This window comes from Lutjanus erythropterus, chromosome 16, assembly GCF_056507025.1.
Source record: "Lutjanus erythropterus isolate fLutEry1 chromosome 16, fLutEry1.hap2, whole genome shotgun sequence".
NCBI lineage: Eukaryota > Metazoa > Chordata > Actinopteri > Lutjaniformes > Lutjanidae > Lutjanus > Lutjanus erythropterus.
The window spans coordinates 37,451,424-37,470,842 of NC_139332.1; the positions used below are offsets into that span (position 1 = coordinate 37,451,424).

Sequence of the window (19,419 nt, forward strand, 5' to 3'; positions counted from 1 at the left end):
TCCAAGATGACGTCCTCAAAACTCAAAGATCATCAGTTTACCGTCAGAGAGGAGTAAAGAAACCAGAAAATATTCACATTTAAGAAGCTGAAATCAGAGAAATGAGACTTAACAAAACTTGTGAAACTGATGAATCGATTCTTCTTCGTTGCAGCTCCAGTCATCAGTCACACAGAAAACTCTGGAGACGAGAGTCACAGAGACGAAAGACTCCCGAATCTGACGCAAACTGCTGCTTCCAAGGTCTGATCATGTGATCAAACTGTCAGTTCTTTCTCTTTAACCATCTCTGACATGGAAAATGTTTGTCGACATCAACAAACCAACCAGAGAGTCAACAAAATCCTCCAATCAGATCTCTCCTTTAAAGGACATCATGTCTCTCACTCCTCTTCACTTGTGTCCATCTAACATCTCTCATTCTGTCACGTTCAACTTCAAATCTTCAAATCTTGCATTTTTACTCATAAAATATCAAATGATGTTTATTTCTTGTCTTCATGTTATTTTTGATATATTTATTTGTGTAACTGTAACAGATTAATGTGTCAGAAAACATCTTCCTGCCAAACTATTGATTCTTCCTCTGCAGGCAGCAGGAAGTTTGTGACTGCTGTGAGCCAGCTGTCAGCAACACACACACACACACACACACACACACACACACACACACACACACCTGGAGAGAGGCCGGTGTGTGTGTTGTGTTGCTGCCAGCAGCTGATCAATAGAGCAGGAAGAGAAGCTTCATAGAGACACAGAGGTCACCTGGCACAGTGTGCAGTGTGTGTGTGTGTGTGTGTGTGTGTGTGTGTGTGTGTGTGTGTGTGTGTGTGTGCAGTGTGTGTGTGTGTGTGTGTGTGTGTGTGTGTGTGTGTGTGTGTGTGTGTGTGTTCTAGTGGGCAGTAAACCAACAGAAAAAAAAAAGAGTTTAAAATGTTTTTAAGTTTGAAGTCAGAAAAGTTTCATTGAACAACACAAAAACAAAGTTTATCTGCATCTGTGAGGACACCAGAGTGTGTGTGTGTGTGTGTGTGTGTGTGTGTGTGTGTGTGTGTGTGTGTGTGTGTGTGTGTGTGTGCACTTGGCAGGCGGCCATGTTGGAAGGTGTTTCAGTCAATATGAGCTGAAAGAGAGAAAGAGAGGAGACGTGTCGACAATTAACACGTTCACACAGATTCATGTTTCCATTTCTTCAGAGGACATTAAATTAATCTGGACTCCTTTGCTGCAGATGCACCCTGACAGTAACCATAACAACCACTGACCTGATGCTGACCCTCACCTTAAAACAAGTCTTCACCCCAAAAATGTCATGATTTGCATTATGGGTACTTGTGTTCTATCTATGCATATCGTACCTCAACACGCCGCTACGAACTGCTGCACCCAGAGAACAAGCTGCACAGAGGAACACGACCCACGATCATCTAAAGTGACCGTCTGCAGCTCCACAAACTGGACATGACTTCTCACAGCGGGACAAACTGCTCCACATGACAGCTGGAAGTGAAGCACAGAGTGACCTGTCCTCCTCCTGCAGCTGAGAGACAGCAGTGTCCTGTCCTCCTCCTGCAGCTGAGAGACAGCAGTGTCCTGTCCTCCTCCTGCAGCTGAGAGACAGCAGCGACCTGTCCTCCTCCTGCAGCAGAGAGACAGCAGCAACCTGTCCTCCTGCAGTTTCTTCATCACCATGCCTCATCTTCCTGCTGTTTTGTGCTTCCTGTTCACTTTATCAGCCACATATGAGACAGAAATGGCTGAAACTAAAGTTACAGACTGTCTGTGATGCATTTCAGTGATGAAATAACTTCATGTCAGAACTGGTTTAAGTTTGAAGTGAAAATCCTGAATGTCCAGTTCAGTGAAGGTGGACACAGTGATTAGTTATTAAATTAATCTGCATCACAGCTCCTTTTGAATTTGAAGTCCAGTATTTTTCTGATCAGTCAGCTGACATGGAGTTTGAGATATTAATGAGACAAGTTTTCGATATGTATTTTGGGTAAATTAGTTGTAATTAGTAGTAATCTGACCCTGCCAATCAGAATCCAGAATTCTGAGGCCAAACTCGAACAAATTAAATATCTTTGGATGATAATGACAGCAGCGACGCAGTGAATTAATAAAATGAAAAACAAAAGAGTAATTCAGTCTGACTGTCAGATGTTCACACACACAAACACAGAGAGCGAGTCCAGCAGCTCAGAGACCACCTCACTGTCCACCGTCTGTCCGTCTGTCAACAAGCAGCTGTCCACCGTCCTGAAACTGATCCGAGTGTGAACACCAGACCATCTCCCAACACCGTCGGACTGTTGCTCTGATGTTAAATATGCATGTGAGCATTTAATGTATTATGCAGCAGTTGTTTAGCATTCATACATGATTCAGACGTTACAAACACACAGTGTGATAACCTGAGGCTCGAATAAATTAACACCGCTAAGAAAGCAACAAGAGAAAGACAGCAAATAAAAATTCAGCAGCAGCATCACGACCAAACAACAAGATGAGATGATAAATAAACACAGAGTGAGTAACCATGACAACCGCGTTAAACTTCCACATTAGTCTCAGACTCAGAGGAGGAATTATAAAACCAAAGTCCTGTCTGACTCCCTGGTTAGCTTCTGTTTCATTAGCATTAGCATCAGTGATCTCATTCCTCTTTTATACATTTTGTTTGTTGGTTAATTTACAATAATTTCTGAAAAAAGGCTTCATTGGACTGAAAGTCCATTTCCCAAAAAGAAACACCCGCTGCTCCAAACTTATGCATGTAACTGAACTTTTATCTATCTAATGTACTTATTTTAACCAGAACCATGATATTTTCTTGTCTTACTGTCACCATGACGATGAAGGTCACCTGATCTCTGCACATCAAAAGATACTAGTAGGTCTATCCAATGAACGACCAGATGGTTTGTTACACAGAACCATCTGGGAAGTCGTCCTTTTAAACGTCTATCACGTCTATCACAAGCTAAATTCAGCCAATCAGATCACACTTCTTGCTGTTGTCACACCTAAAACCACGACCATAGCTGCCACTAGTTCCTCCTTGGATGCTGATTGGCTGCACAAACAATGACCTTGAAGCCTTCTCATGTGATTTCACAAATCTGACCGTCTTGCATGAAACTGTCAAAGTGTCAGTGCTGCTCGATTATTGATCAAGATTCTGTTACTATATTGCTCGTTTCTCACCTGCAGTGTTTTCAGAAACATATTCTAGTTTGCTGTTTAGCAGCAATACGTCACGTCACATTTTGTTTCTCTGATTGGTTTTAAGTCTATCAAATTCCATCCATAATTTTGACCTGTGCATGTTGATAACGCCCCTTTAAAAATGGACTGGAAGCTTCCAGACTAATTATTCTGAGCAACTGTGGAACTGCTGTGACCAATCTGCAGATAAGGACTGAAACTAACACACTGAAAAGCTCCAAACCAACAAAGTAAGTGGTCCTTGAGTCGAGTGCTTCTGTTATTCAAAGCGTCAGAAAACTTGTCGACTGAATAACCCCGTCACTGACACTTACTGCCTTTTTTAAAATCAAACTGTAAATTCTAGTTCTTATTTTTTCAACGTGACCCAAATCCTCTCTGAGACCTCGACAGTTTTCATCGTGTTGCGTCACAGTTACACTGCATTTTGCCAAAAAGTGTCAAGACGGGAAGAGATGAAGAGAAGAGAGAGAGAGAGAAAGGAGACAGGAGGAGAAAAGAGGCAACAGGAAGGCAACGCTCATCCCCGCCAGGTATGTTTGATTCATCACACCACGGCAGCCTGCAGCCACAGAGACGGGCAGGAAACAGGGAGGAGAGGGAGTGAAAATCAAACCTACACACACACAGATTAAAGGTCTGAGAACTTCCTGTCTTCTTGATTCCCTCGTTTTGTTTCGCTGAGCGCTGCAAAAACATCACACACACACTCAGCTGTACTCTGAATGTGTGTGTGTGTCAGGGTGCTCTGGTTTTCCCGACATGACCTCACTATTTCATACCCCTGTGTGTGTGTGTGTGTGTGTGTGTGTGTGTGTGTGTGTGTGTGTGTGTGTGTGTGTGTGTGGCCTGATGCAACCTTCTGGAGTTTATAACATCAGTGAAACTCGTCTCTTCCTCTCCGCACTAATGAAGCTGATAGAGGACGCAGAGAAAACGAGTGTAACACGACTCCACCGAGGAGACGGGGGACAAAAACTGCTCTGAAGTTCAGCTGAGAGCAGCACGTTGCTCCAATACAAACACTTAACTCTTGGCAAATTACAGCACAAATAACGGCCGACAACACACTTCACTGTTCCTGCTGGACACAAAACAAACCAACATGTACGGATGATATCTGTTTAAAATCACAGTTTGTCCAGCAGTCGGTCAGTGTCGTCTCAGAGGCTGCGGTCGACAAACATCGTCCAATAAATCAGTGCATTCTGACCAACATGAGCTGCAAATGTTCATCGTGACTCTACTGCATGTCTTTATCAAACTCTACTGTGTTTCTTTACTGCACTCATCTCCACAGATCAGTGTGAAACATTATTTAATAATGTTTGTCAGATTAAAGGCTCCAGCTGTTACTTCAGTGTATCAGATACATTTTTAATGAACATAAACATAAATATAAATCTAAGAATAAAAACTTGATTGGAATGGAAATCTCTAATAAACGTATCACACTACTGTTCTGTTAGGAGACAGAGAGAGGAAACCTAACAAACCCCAGAGGTTCAACACACACACACACACACACACACACACACACACACACACACTCTCTAACCCTAATTATCTGTCAGCTAATTAACACCACTGTGTCTGTGATGGAGACTTGCATGTGTGTTCTGCCATCTGTACTCTACTTGATGGAAACTATGAGGACACAGGCAGAGTATTATCTGCACGGCGGCTGGTAAATACATGGGAGGGTCGAGCAAATCAAACTAATAAAGAATAAATTGATAAAACTCAACAAGAAGACAATGAGACGGTTGTAATGTTAGTCGATCAGAGACACTCAGGGAACCAGCTGATGTGTGTAAAGTAAACTTCTCCTTGGTGAATAATCTTTTTCTATCTTATTTATGTACATTTACAGCTTTTTGTCTGTATTTATCACCTTTTCACTGACTTATTTCATCATTTGTGCCTTTTATTTTGTAAAAATGCTGCAGCATGTGTATGTAATGGTTATCTTTTTCTCATTAAACAACAAACAACCACACAGTTCCAGTACGACATCAATCTTCTGCTTATTAGCTTCACTGTGGTCAAAGGAGGAAGAAATGACGATAGTGGAATCACAAACCTCTCACCAGTTCAGAGTTCAGAGAGAAACCCCCGACATGAGGCGGAGAACAAAAGGGAAACGCCAACTATTCGCAGTCAAACAGCGGATTTAGCAGCAACACAACAGTTTAGCAGAGAAAACACAAAGACGGCACCTGAGGCAGCGAGACGATCGGCTTCTATAATACAGGCACTTAATCTGTCAGAGCTACTGTCAAATACAATTACAGTGTGATATGATGGTGGGGAGGCGGGGAGGTCTGGCAGTAAAGCTCAGGCCTCAGGACAGGAGTCGTATTTTCAGGCCGATTATAGCAGCGATTTGGCCTCAACGGCTGATTCTCAGGACCGGACTGAAGCCAGGCGTCCTGGCTGCTGCAGCACGGATCATCAAACCGCCTCTGAGGCGACTTTAAAGCACCTGTTACTGAGCTGAGCCTCACTCACACTCACACACACACACACACACACACACACACACACACACACACACTCTCTCACACACACTCACACACACACACACAGTCACACATCATCTAATGCTTCTATCATGTGAAGAACATTTGAATTTTGGTGGCGTTTAAAAAAAACAAGACATTTGTTGGACTCCTGTGATGACATTTAATCAATTCAACAATTAATTGATCAGTTGAAAAAAAAAACATGTATACATTTATCAGTGATGATTTTTAGCACTGACTGCTGAATCTATTCAGGATTCGTTCCCAGATATCAGATGTGTTCTGATAATAGTTTTAGTCCTGAGAACTCTTCATTCTTTTCTGTTTAAAGTGCAGTTAGCAACTTGACGGCTCCTCCAGGAAGTTACGATTGCAACGATTAATGGAATTCAGCCAAAACCTGTGAAATCTGCATGGCCTTGCAATTTTGTCCAATCACCACGACGCAACTTTTCATCAAATTTGACCAATCATTGAAGTTACCTGCGAGTTCCACCAAACACAGCAGTCAACCACGCTGAAGTCATACATGTATGTCTCTCTATGTCTGTCTTTTTTTTTCATTTTGTGAGACTGAAGAGGTTTATCTTTGTTAGTAACTGACCCTTCACTAAGCCCCGCCTCCAACAGCACAGGTGAGCAGGAGGCTCTGAGAAGAGTCTGGATGGAATAATCTCCAGCTGCACTTCTTTGTCTGCAAATAAAGCAATTTGTGTGAGTTTTTGTAAACATGAGCCTTTTTGCTGACGTTACTTAGAACTTTTAATGAATTATACAAAAAAATTACAACTTTCTTTTGGAACTTTCACTTCTTCCTGCAATTTAATTTCAGAACAATGTCTGCAAACATCTCAACATGCATCACATTTTTTTTTTAGAAAAGCTGCAACAATCCCAAAGACAGTCCACCAAATCCTGGAGAGACTTAATATTAGTCATATTAATCAACAGTACGGCCATTAATGAATATTTTCAAGCTGCTGATTAACAATTAATCAATTAATAATTCAGTCTATAAAACTGAGACTGTGAGAAATGTTTAGTTTAATGTCTCAGAGCCCAAGGTGACGTCTTCAAATGTCTAAAACCCAAAGACTCTTCATTTACTGTCAGAAATGACAAAGAAAAGAAGCTGCAACCAGACGATGTTTGACTGAAACAATTCATTGATTATCAAAATATTTAGAAACTAATTTTATTTCCATTGATTAATCGATAAATGGACTAATCACTGCAGCTCTAATCAATAGTGTTGCAGGTTTTACTGCCTGTTAAAATCCTTCATGTCTTTGTTTCACTTTAAGATATGAAAGTTTACTTCTGTCTCCTTATTTCCTTCACTTCCCTCCCTCTCTTCCTTTCCTTACTTCCTCCGAATGACTTTCCTGCTCAGAGAGACGAGACATAAAGGAAGTGAGCAGGAGGGAAGGCATGTTTCCTGCAGTCACACACACACACACACACACACACACACACACATGTCACCACAATCCCACCGCTCTTTTCTGGCTTCTGCATTACACACACACACACACACACACACAGACACACACAGACACACACAGACACAGAGACACACACACACACACACACACACACACACACACACACACACACACACACACACACACACACACACACACACACACACACACACGTCACCACAATCCCACCGCTCTTTTCTGGCTTCTGCATTACACACACACACACACACACACACACAGACACACACAGACACCCACAGACACAGAGACACACACACACACACACACACACACACACACACACACACACACACACACAGAGGATTAGAACAAAAGGCGAGTCCCGCGGCTCAGATTTGCTCACAGAACATAATGGCTGATGACATGCGGCAGTTTGGAGGCTTTCACAGCGACGCCGCTAATCTTCCTGCGCTGGAATAACATTATTCTCTCCGCTTCCTCCTCCTCGCTGCCTGTCCGCCGTCCGCCCGCCCACCGGGGACCCGCAGGTTATTGTGTCCAAACGCACCCCGAGGTTAACACACACACAAAGGCCGGGCAGCGGTCAGCGGCCGGCCGGTGTGGTGACAGATTTGTGAGGCAGGTGCTCACTCAGAGTTCAGGAGACACAAAGAGACGTTTGGGATGGTAACACCTTCACACGCGGTCAGAGGGAACAACAGAGGACAGCGTGGAGGAGGAGAACTGAGGGGGGAGGGGGTTAATCCTGCTTTATATTCCGTGGTTAACAAAGAAACGTCTGAACTTTGACCTCCATGACAGGATCAGACAGAAAAACAACATGTTATATAAAGAAACACATAATGTGGACATCTGTAAACAGTGTGTGAGGACGTCCACCAATACGTCTCTATATGATGAAGTATGAGAAAAACACAGGTCCAAACATGTGAAAACAGGCGGAGCAGAGCCGAGAAGACGAGATTAATGAAATGATTTAACTGATTTCAGCTTCTTTAATGTGAATATTTTCTGGGTTCTTTACTTTTCTCTGACAGCAAACTGAAAACCGTTGGGTTGTGAGTAAAAGAAGATATTTGAGGACGTCATCTTGGACTTCAGGAAACACTGACTGACATTTGTCACATTTGTTTTTTAATATTTAAAACAAACAACTATTCATCGGTTAATTGAGAAAATAATAAATCGACTATGAAAATAATCATTAGTTGCAGCCTTTGCTCAAATAATGAGTCCATGAATCTTTTAGTCCATCAAGAGTTACAACAATTTAAATAATCAACAAAAAAAGTCATCAACCAAACACTGGTTCCACTTTCTCCACACTGAGTATTTTATAGACCAAATGATTCAATAATTCATCAAAAAGAGTCAACAGATTTATGTTTAATAAAAATTATGAAAATGACTGTCAGTTGCAGCTTCAACGTCAGAGAAATCTAATAATATGCATTAGAATTTGAAAGGACGCCATAAACTCACTACTGACATGTCCAGTTTGTGTTGAAATCAAAGAAATAAACAAAAGAAATCTTGTTTTTTAGAGAGCTGCACAATTATTTGCAATAAAATCACAGTATAGCTGAGTGTGATATCCAAAGCACAGAACCAGAAAGAAGTTGCAATGTTTTGAAAAGGGCAAACAGCATTATAATGATGTACTGCAGCGCTGCATGACAACTGTGATGCAAAACTGATCATTTCCACTAATCATATGACATATCGCAATTTCAGTCAAAATAATTGCAATGTGACTTTTTACTGTGTTGTTTCCTGACTGCTGAAACAGTGAGTGCAGTTAACCCCAAAGTAAGCTGAGTTTAGCCAATGCTAGTGCTAACACTAGACCTTTTTGTAGACTCTAAATTAAATCTAGACAGATAAATCTAACACCAAATGTCTTCTGCAGTTAGTCAAAGAAAAAAATAACTCAAACTAGGGCTGGGCGGTATGACCAAATTTTCATATCACGTTTTTTTTTTTAAATCATATCGGTTTCACGGTATTTGACGGTATTTTTTTTTTTTTCATGCAACAGCGTTCTTACCCACATTTTCTTCTACTGAGAACAGAATTACTGCAGTTGATTATCTTTAAACAGCCCATTTTACTGTCATAAGGACTGTATCATGTTTTTTTCATGTCCAGACAAGTCAAAGCATGACTCCTTCAAAGTATGGTTACCATCACATGGACCACTACACAATTAAACGTCCCCACCCACGCTAGTCGGCACCAGAAATACTAGTCATTTAAAATATTTCATGCATGATGCAGGTATCTGTTGCTGCACGGCAGTAGTTGGGGCTGCGGCTGTCAGACAGCAGCTCCTCTCACCTGTTAGGAGGCGCGCATTTCAGTGGCATTTAAAGTACGATTTGTTGATTGTAGACTGTGATATTCAGTGTTTAACATTATAGATTAATAAATTCTGCCTTGTGTTTTCTTAGTGACTATTCTAAGTTAAATTTTGCATCTAATCAACATAGAAATTAGTTGCCATGGAACATCCCTAGTGCACACGCTCAAGCAAACACGCCTGTGGTGTTGGTGTGCAGCAGTGAAATGGGTCCCCGCTGAAACACGTTGCCGCAGCGCACGTTCTAGACGTTGTTTGGGCTATTCACCGGTATGGCGGTATATGAAAAATTCATATCGTAACGAAAATAAAGACCGGTTTTCGGTACGAACCGGTATAACGCACAGCCCTAACTCAAACTGTTAAATCAAATATCAAAATAGTTGGTGATTAATTTAATAATCTATTATTCCATTAATCATTGCAGCTCTACTTCATATAACATTAAGGTCAAGTTTAACACTACAGGTTGTTAAAAAACTTACATTTTGGGGAGATTCCACTCAACTGAGCAGCTGTAGGTCCCAGAGTCTCACTCCATTAAAAACCATCAGCATCACTGAAGTGACTGAGGTGTATCAACATGCATTCATTAAGACACAGAGCCATCTTTACATTTTAAAGTCCATTATCGTGAAACACCTGAAGATGATGTGTGCAGCGTTCAGGTGCATCTGAGTGTTTCACAGCCTTTAGAAGGTTTTTCTTTCTGCAGGAATTATAATTTCATGTTTTAACCTCGTGAAACGCTCCGTCAGCTGGATATGATCAGCTCATAAACATTTATGTCAGCATTTAAAAACACATCATACAGAGACGGTAGACTCTATCAGTGTGTGTTTAACCTCCATCATATCCTGCCTTGTTAATATCCTGTACATAAACACATGAAGTGATATTTGTGGCCGGCGTCTCCTCTGCGCAGCAGTGTCTCTGCCTGCTGACTCAGTCCTGCAGCCTCGCTGTGACTCGGATGCCAAAAAGCATCAGTGTTGACATTAATAATTCAATATCCGGCTCATAATTGGCGGTTAATTGGCGGAACGGCGTCCTTCCTGAAGTGACGGCTGTGTTTCAGCGGCTCCACTTCACTTTATATCAGAAACACCAACCAGCAGCAGGGAGTCGACCTTCAGACTCGCTGCTCTCTTTTATTCTGCACGGCTGTAAATTAACTAATTAAACTCAGTGATGGTGCTTCATCAAGAGCCAATAAAAAGACACTTAGTTTGTTTACCCTGAGAATCTACTCTTAAACCCCCGATCAGGGTCTGATCACATGACCCCACAGGGGATTTACACCATCAAACTAATGAAGTCCTGATCTCCAGTGTCAAGACTTTTTAGTCATTTCTTTAAAGCCTTTTTGTTCCTGAATACAGAAAAGATGATAATGAAAGAAAACATTTCCAAGGTTTTAATCCAAACATATTGAACTCTTCTTATCAAACACAACAAAAACTGAAGCCTCCAGCACGTCTAGATTTTTTATCAGAGTTCAGATGCCTTTTCTTTCAGTTTTTACGTCATTTGGTTCATTCAAGGTCCAAAAACATGGTGTGTGCTTCCATATAAATAAATCACAATTTGCAACCATAAAAGAGATTATCAGAGGGAGAATAACTGACTAATTCAGTCAAAAAACAGCCAATAAAGATCTTTACCTTTAACACTGCCCCATAAAATCAGCAAAGTACCAACAAATGGCACCAAAATCACCCAAATCCATCCAGAAGAAAAACGTGAACCAGCTCTGAGCCACACGACACTAAATGTTGTGTATCAGAAATGATGATGCAGATTTATTCTGAAGTCCCGAGTCGATACAGGAACATTTGATGGATCATTATTGGCTAAACAAAGCACAAACCTTTGTTCTTTTCTTCTTTGCTTGGAGTGAAAAATCTGCCAAACACCCTTGTTGAGAGCCGGAAGTGGACATCATTCTGAGAGCAGAGCTGCCGGTCGAGTTAACTGCCGACTGTTTTGATAATCGATTGATCGTTTGAGTCATTTTTTAAGGAAAAATGTCAAACACTGTCTGGTTGCAGCTTCCTGAAAGTGAAGATTCGCTGCTTTTCTTTATCATTTCTGACAGTAAATGAAGAGTCTGTGGCTTTTGGACTGTTGGTTGGACAACAGAAGACATTTGGAGACGTCACTTTGGACTCGGAAAATGTGATGAGCATTTCTCACATTTTTTTTGCCTAATTGCACATAAACTATTTGTGAAAACAATCAGGGGATTAATTGATCATGAAAAGCATCACTAGTTGCAGCCCTACCACCATCAGTGATACCGGCCTGAACATTGATCCAAAGAATCTGGATCGAACCCACTCCAAGAACACTGTCATGGATCAGAGTTTCTTTTTATTTTCTCTCCCACAAAAACTGAATGCAGGCAACAAACTCTGGGAACTCTGAGGGGACAGACTACCTCACCTACAGAGGGCTTTTAAATCACGATGTTAGGACGGTCGAGGGCTCAGTGGACGATCGTCCATCGGTCCTACCCTATGGACCGGTCGCACAGCAGACATGTTGACTTGTCAGTGCACACTGGTGGACAGGTGCACTTAATAACAGTTTTTATGGCTCAGTTCCATTAAGTGTCCAAGTAACAGTGACAGTGAAGCAGCCTTGTCCATCAGAAGGACCTCCCCTGAGTGGAATGCAACAGTCGTTCATTCCTCTGAATAAAAAATGTGTCAAACCTCTTTTTTAAGAGAGTGGAGGTGTTCCAGTACTGAAACCAGTTACTGGAAGTTCCTCTGATACTGTTGGATCAGGTATCATAAGTACGTGACTCTAAGCACTAATCTCATGTCACCTAATTTATTAACCCCAGAACAGGAGCCTGCAACGTCCCAGCAGCATCCTGGAGGTCATTTTGTCCCCCAGGATGGTGAAGTCATGCCCCGCCCTCCTCTGATGATGATCATGTGTATGTTTTAGTGTTTAACCTGAACGAGGCCACAGAACAACAACAGCAATCAAATCACATCCACACAGGGTTAGTGGACAAAATCAATCAATCAATCAATCAATCTCGATATCCAGATTTATCAATACTCAACAATACTGTAGAGAGAAGAACTGCTGCTCTCACTCAATATTAACACGACGAGATTCAAATCATTATCAGTCATGTGGATAACTAGTGGTCAACAATCTGGAAAGAATCATTTAAAAAACTACAATGATAAGACCAATGACCGTACAGTTAAAGGGATAGTTCACCCAAAAATGAAAATTCTCTCACACACACACACACACACACAGAGGGGTGCACACTGACTGAGAGGGTGAGTAGATTAGGACTGAATTTTCATTTTTAGGCGAACTATCCCTCAAACAGTGTTTCCTCAGCTTGGTCTGGCATGTCGCTCTTTCAGAAGCTGACAAAAATTCGAAACAGCAGACTCTTGTTTGTTTATTTCTCTACACAGGTCATATTCAGTCACCTTTATTTCAGTCTTTGTTTCTCCCCTGGTCTTCCGTGCCCCCCCTGCAGTGGCTCTGCGCCCCCCCTCGGTTTGGGAACCGCAGCTTTAAACTGATGAATATCAACAGACTACTTGATTCTGTAGCATTTTCACACGGTGCAGCTGTCCACTCTGAAGTTTCCTCCCAGCTTGGCTCAGTATTTTGTCATGTTAACTTACTCATATTCACAGTTTTTCCTGAAATAATCCGTCAACAATTTAAATATTTATTTTCATCAGATGCCAAAGTCGTGTAGTAAAACACATTTTGGTTGCATCTCAACACACTCAGCCGCCAACTCTGTGGAATACTCCCCTTCAGCACAGACGTACAGGAGGGGCTGGAGCTGCTGTGGGAGCTGGTCAACCACATCACAGAAAAATCAAGACAGAAATCTGACTAATATCCTTTTTTTTTTAGATCTGGATGCAAAAGCACCAAAAGCAGGTATCATCTGACTGCAGAGTTATTTTGGTAGATACCTTTAAGGTATCGAGTAGCGATACTCTGCTCTACTGTAACACAGCCTTTAAAATGGGGGAAAGGCGACACTCATCACCATCTAGTCATATACAGTTATCCAAAATAATATCAATGCATTGCCCTATAGATTAAACTGATGATAATCAGCAGATTAATTAAGAATGAAGATAATTGTTAGCTTGGATCAGGCTCAGTCCTGTTCTGGCAGCTGCTGCTGTTAAATGAGTCGGATCAGATCGAGACGCACAGAGATGTGATCACAGAACGTAGAATCAATAAATCACTTCAATTCAGAGACAAAGAGCATCAAAACTTTTAATAACCACTTCACCTTTTTATTTGCTTTCCAGAAACCGCCTGAATGTTTTCTTGGTCTCTCAGGTCAGTAAACTGAACAGATTTCTGTTGCTCAGATACAACAACTAACCTGAAGACGTCATCCTGGACTTTAGGGACCAGATTCAGACACAGGAAATAAAATAATGGACCTGGATCAGTTTCTCAGAGAAAGACATGGGGACATCCCTTCATAAATATGTCAACCTGCAGACAGCGCTGTCCCAGAGGACAGGAGACATGAGGAGACATGAAGAGACAAGAGGGGCAGCCTCAGTCCTGCAGACCCTCATCCAGAGTCCGTCAGCAGAAAGCTCAAGTTAAACCATCCGGATGCAGAGGATGACACACACGCGTGCGCGCGCACATCCACACTGCGCGTGCTGGTGGCTCAGTGACTGACAGCCATCAATCAAAGCTGACAAACACGCACGCGCTCCAAAGCAAAAAGACACTCGCGCGCGCGCACACACATACACACACACACACACACTTGATCTGATGACGCGCAAAAAACGCACAAAAAATCCGCCCCGATGCTCCGTGCACGAACACACACAGACACACACAGACACACACACACACACACACACTGAGGCAGCAGGCACCGGGCACGCACGCGCTCACACACACACACACACACACACACACACACACACAGACACAGTGAGTCTCCGGGAGGAGCGGAGACAGGAGGAGGACAGCAGGACAGGAGGGTTTTCCTGCAGAAGAAGAAGAAACAAACTCACCTCTGTGTGTCCACGGCTGTCTGTCCCCTCAGGACCTGCAGAGACAGACCTGGATCCAGACTCCGGTCACAGTCTCATTAATCCACAACAGCTCCGTTTTAGTTCCACAAACCGGGACCGAACCGACAGAAAATCCTTCCGCAGCAGCGGCAGCGGCAGCAGGAGCGGAGCCGCGTCACGTAAAATCCACGGACAGAGACACACACACACAGAGGGGGGACACACGGTGTGTCCGCTCCGGGTCCAAACGACACAATGAAGCCGCTTTCAGCAGCTCAGCGTCTCCGGCTCCACGACACGCCCTCCTCATTATCATAATAGACCCCCCGCAGCCAATCAGAGGGCGGGACCGCAGCGGCGGACTCCACCCCCTCCTCAATTTAAAGTCACTGTGGTGAATTTAACTGTTTGTCTCCAAATAAAGACGGACTGATGAATAAAATATCATCATAAAATAAATATGACTGAAAACACAAGAACAGCAAAGTGCTTTGATTTTTATTTTTCTTTAAAAAAAAATGTACTCAAAAAGATGAAATATGTTTTTTCTTTACAACATGTGCTTCATGCGATTGATCTCAATAAAGAATGAAAATATTTAAAAATGATAAGATAAGATCAGACTTTATTAATCACAAAGTGATTTATTGTTCCAGAGGGAAAAAAGTAAAGTAATTAATATTAACTGAAATATAAAATGTAAAATGAGTGAATGCAAAACATCTAACAAAATACTTCTGACAAGATGAGTTAAAATTAAAAGAAGAAAATAGAAAAGTAGAAAAGGTTGACAGTGATGAAAAGTAATAAAAAGTTATTGTTCATCACTGGTTCCCAACCTGGGGTCCAGGTTCCCTTTAGGCAGACGCCAGAAATCAGAGAGAAAAAAAACAGATTCACATATCAACTAAAATCACAGTTTCAGGGTTCATAAACATTTTAAGGTCATATTCAAGCACTTTCAAGGTTAATTTTCAGTCTTTTCCAGCAACATATTTATATACAAAATGATTATTTCTCCTCTTCATCACATTAAATCAGATGTTATTCTGTTTTATCAACCAAAATTATGTTTTGTGACAGAATTCTACAGACAGGAGACAAAGTCATCAAATTAAATTCATCTTTATTATTGTTGAGAATGTTTTCTTTAACCGATAGTTGAAAATGTTAACAGCTGATTAATTCAGTGGTTCCCAAACTTTTTCTGGCATGACCCCATTTCAGAAGCCCAAAAAAGTTTATACACCCCCACGCCACAATGGTTATGGTTAGGAAAACTCAAAAAATCATAGAATCAAAAACACAAAAGAAATAAGGGGATGGATAAAGGGATAGTTCACATTATTATAGTCAACATTCAGGGCTAATCCCAGTTTCAGTCACACCTTGTTCGCCGTTCACCATCACTTCCTGTGTTCAGCTGACTGCTGGAAGACCAGTGAGCATCAAGATGGTTAGCATTAGCATTAGCAGAAACATGGAGACATGTTCCAGCTTCACTGCTTTCTGTGGCGGCCATTTTGAAATTTAGGTGGCTAGAGGGATTTTTCAAAAGAATAACCCAAATGTTAGATTAATCTATAATAATTAATTTATAAGATCATAAACATGTTATTTTAACATTAATAATAACATGTTTCCACACAGAACCATCACAAAAAAATAATCACGGCCCGTGGGAAAAGTCTGAAAACTGAGAACAAAAATTAAAAACATAAACATTGTGAAGTTTTATAGACAGAGACGATGATAGTTGCTAAGCAACCAAGATTCATCTCCAACTGTTTAATAAATAAGAACAACAGTGAGAAAGAACACGTGGTCAGTATGACGGTCTGTGGCTGAAACAGTTCAAATGACCACGTCTTCTTTGTTTTCTGTGATTTAAACTAAAGAAAAGATTTTAAATGAACATACAGACACTTTTAGGGAAAGTCGGGTAACCGGCAGCTTTGTGTTTTTTAATTCAACACAGTTTTTACATTTGAAAATAGTCAAACTGAGCTCCTCAGCTGGTCTAGTGTTGGAGTTTTTTCTCTCTGTGAAGTGAAACGGGTGCTTTTAGTGTCACAAATAATTTATATCTGTCTCTAAAACTATTCATGTAACCAAAGACAAAAAAGTACAAAATGAAGATATACTGTAATACTGTACATATTAAAAGTAATTGTACATTTTCCACAGTAATTTACTGGCAGTGAAACTCCTAATAATAAGAAGCGGGTCTTCTCCAAGCGCTCTTTTCGCCTGTAAAAAGATTTCCAGGAGGAAACTTCAATTAAATTTCCGGCTGACAAATTGAGTTTGTTCCTCTGCAGGATAATTAGAGCAAAGTGGAGAAAAGAAAAGTGAAGGAGACGCCTCACACGCAGCGCTGGGATTACAAACCAAATCCCCTCTGTACTCAGCAGCATCTCCATCCTCCATCCTCCTGTCTGTCCTCGTGTCTTCATGTCTGTTTGTCTTCACACCTCCTCCTCCTCCTCCTCTTCCTCCTCCTCTTGTGTTTATGAAAAACAACAAATTACAGGATATGAGGACTGGTGATGTCTGGGGAAATAAGCTTTTGATTATGCTTGAGTTAGCGTTCCTGAGCGCCTGATTAAACTGTGATGTCTGCATCTTCACTCTGTTCTCCTGCGTGTTTACACTGAAACACTGAAGAGCAGCGCCGGCAGCTGCTCGCTTTAAACAGGAAGTCACCTTCACTTCTTTTATCTTTGACATTTTACCAAAGAGCCAAATATTTTCTAACACATTGGTTCAACTTCAGTTCTGATGAGGCGACCTTCATGCAGATCCAAACTGAAGAGGAGCTCCACTCATCAACACATCAACATTAAAATGTTGACCTGATGATGGCGCTGGATGGAAGTTATTACGATTCGTCCTGTGGGGAACATCAGACAAGGTTGAAACCAAATTTTTTATGGAACATTTCACTTTTCAGCCTCGAGGCGTGCACCGCTGAAATAATTCAACAAGTATTCAAAGATGGCGGTGACATTTTGTACAGATGAGAGAGACGCGTCAGTCAACTGAGATTCCTTCAGTCAGACAGTCAGTGTGCATCACAGTAACAGAAGAAAATGGATAGAAGCTACAAAAATGTACAAAGAGAACATTTACATGAGGAATCATAATAAATATCTGCATCACTGTCCACAGATCAATGCAACATCATGACAGGCTGCAAACTTTACAGACCGAGTCTCTAAATCACCACAAACCACAAAACTAACAGTGATGGAAGCAGAGAAGAGTGATCAGACGCTTCACCAGAGCGCACCGTGGAGCGCGGGACAGCTGACGCGCCATCAGACGCTTCACCAGAGCGCACCGCGGAGCGCGGGACAGCTGATACGCTGTCAGACGCTTCACCAGAGCGCACCGCGTGGCACAGGACAGCTGATACGCTGTCAGACGCTTCACCAGAGCGCACCGCGGAGCGCGGGACAGTTGACACGCCATCAGACTGGTTCAGTTCAGTGCAGTTCATGAAAACCTGAATGAAAAGACTCATACAGGACATGTGTTTCTAAAACAGCCATACGCTGTGTGGTGACAGATTTTTCCAGTTGTTTGGACGTAGAGGGCAGCTGAGAGATCGGCCTCTAATTCATATGGAGGTTTCTTTTTTTTTTCAGTAAAAGCAGCATGATTAAACAGGCTGGGGGCGGAGCCAATAGAAAGGAAGAGATTAATCATGGCTACAAAAGTGGAACTAACTGAATTAAAAACATTTAAAAACAGGGACGAGGGAGGAATGACAAGTGAACCTGATGAAGACTTCAGTTACTGGTAATAATTTAGTGACGTTCTGCAAAGAAACAGGAGAAGTTCAGGGATGTGAAACAGGCGGTTCAATCAGTCCATCCAGGAAGTTCAGCAACAGTTCACACAAATTCAACCAATCACTGTGAATTCTGTCCAAAGTCTGCTACTTTTTCTGCAAATGTCACCAATCACTGTAGCTTCCACCAATCACAGCAGTCCCCCACACTGACATCATCATGTAGGTCTCAATAAACTCAATGCTTCGTTTTATTCTTCACTATTTTTATGCACTTTTTAAAATGTTGTCACAGGTACTGAAAAGAACATTTGTCTTTGTTATTGACCATTTTATCAATATTCTGTGCAGTGATATTTTATAATTTTGTGCTGTTTTGACTGAGTTTGAACTCCAAAATTTTTCTGCGTCTTTGTGAAATACCCTCCTGCTGCATTTTTTCATTTACTCATAAGACAGATGAAGACTTTTAGACGTTTTGGTCTTTTGAGTCTTTTTGGTGAAGTCAGGACTCTCAGAACAGAGTCTGGTTTTGCAGTTTTCATTTGGTCCTGATGCCTGAACATGACAACATGCATCACAATTTCATAGAAAAGCTACAGACATTTTAGGTCACAACAATCCCAAAGACAGCCTGTGAAATCCTGGAGGGACTGACTGATGATGTCCATCTAACACGGAACCTTTGACAAACCTTTTCTTTAAAAAAGGGTTCTTCAGACACAAATGGTTCTGTTAGAACCTCAGCACTTCAGGAGGAACCCTCTCGGAACTTTTCTTTCTCAGAGTGAAGTTTGTTTTTCAGTGAAAATTAGAACTGTGATGAAAAAAAAAAAGATGATTCCCACTGATCATGAATCATCAATCACAGTATCTGTCAGAATAATTGTGATTTATTTTTGAATGAATCGTGCAGGTTTAGTTTCCTCCCCCCTGCCCCCCCCCCCCCCCCCCCACAGACAGCTGACATCACGGCTCTTTG

General features: G+C 41.6%; 1 long non-coding RNA gene across 1 annotated transcript in view; it reads right to left on the reverse strand.

Moving 5' to 3' along the window:
• The window catches only part of LOC146313625 (uncharacterized), a 93,941-nt gene extending 79,066 nt beyond the window's left edge, over nt 1–14,875 (reverse strand). The window contains exon 1 of the long non-coding RNA XR_014772092.1: nt 14,642–14,875. This is a non-coding gene — a long non-coding RNA (uncharacterized LOC146313625). The remainder of the gene's footprint in view (nt 1–14,641) is intronic.
• Between the last annotated feature and the right edge of the window lie 4,544 nt (nt 14,876–19,419).